Here is a 1,621-nt window from a genome sequence, read left to right on the forward strand (position 1 = left end):
CACAAATTTCATGATATTGAGTCAACCAAAGGGAGATATCTCCCTGAATTTCCAGAGAGTCAGTATGAGCCGATGAAAGAAAGTTCTTCTCCTGAATTTCAGAGAAGAAGGTTCGCTGCTACTCAGCTGATTAAGGCATATGGATGTGGTCCCCAACTTTTTGATTACCTGGTTGGGCGGTCACCAAACATCCTTGGCAAGAAGTTTGGCGAGTATGTTAACAGACTGGCACCTGGGGACTGGCGCTATTGCAACTTTCCAGAGTTCAGTAAAGAGTACATCTCTGCACAGGTGATTAAGAAGTCGCGTGCGCGCTACTCTCCCCACTACAGTGAGTTAGAGGTGCACTTCTCGCCGGGGCAGTGCTGGTACTTAGACGCCAAGGACCTCACAGAATATGTGCTCGATGGCTTTCGACATGTGTTTATCGCCACTGATCTCATCACTGGTTATTGGATAATGTATCCGGTCAAGGATTTGACCACCAAGACGGTTCTTTCCCTGATAACCTTCCTGCGTAACACAATATCTTCCCGCTTTGGGCAATGTGTTAAGCTCCTTCTATGGGATCATTTTTCCACCTTCTTTGCAGACAAGGTCAAGGCATTTTCTGCTAGCGTTGGCATTGAGCTGTCTCCGTTTCCACCTGGTTTAAAGAACCGTAATCGGGTGGAACAGGAGATAAGCATCTTATCAAAGAAGCTGCGATACTTTTCCTCATGGACAAGGAACGTTCGCATTCAAGGCAAACGTGTCAAAGCGTCTCGGTATTTGGCACACATGTGTATGTCTGCTGCCACTTCTCGGAACAACTGCGTCAGCCAAACGTTCTACCGTAACACAGGGCAAATATGCACTTATCTGGAGGCGATTTCGAGTGGAAAAGAGAGAACTGTTGATCATTATCAGTTCTTCCTCCCCATCATGTGTAACGTGCCAAATGACATGAAGCAACTTCGCCCTTCGGACAGTTTCAACGTCCCCGCTTACTACTTAAGTAGCGCTCACTACAATCCTCTTAAAGTGGTCGCTGGTCTCAGTACTCACCGAGGTGGTCTGAGAGAACCGGTCACCGCGATAGTGGTGCTTGCCCATAGCGGCAAGGTGGTCAACGTTGGCACTTTCGTGCCGTTCACCACCACCAAGTATGGTAGGCGGTACTGCTTGGAGAACAACCTGGCTCCTCCTACCTGTCTTCAGGACTTATCAGACTGTCACCCTGGACTTAAACCGCGATATAACTCATCGTCTTTCAGCGCTGCTGATAGCAGTGACGATGAGGATAATTACAACTCAAAGGCACTAACCAAAGAGAATGCGCGTCCTATTGATGACAGTCTCATCGACTCTATGTTAGAGCCAGGGGAATCACACCTCCATGCTTCACCTCCCGACGATCTCTCGGCTGATCTTGACAACCTTCAAACTGACGACGGTGGTCAAGATGATCAGGAAGGTCACATGTCCTTCGGTGATGCAGGTGATGATCATTCGGACTCTCCCGATTCCGGCGCAGACCTCGATGGCGACACTAGCGAAAACGCATCGGACGACGATAGGTCCGGTGACAATCGTCTGAGGATGAATCGGATGAATCGGATGATGGGGGAGCTCGTGTCCC

This window comes from Aureococcus anophagefferens, assembly GCF_000186865.1.
Source record: "Aureococcus anophagefferens unplaced genomic scaffold AURANscaffold_37, whole genome shotgun sequence".
Classification (NCBI taxonomy): domain Eukaryota; class Pelagophyceae; order Pelagomonadales; family Pelagomonadaceae; genus Aureococcus; species Aureococcus anophagefferens.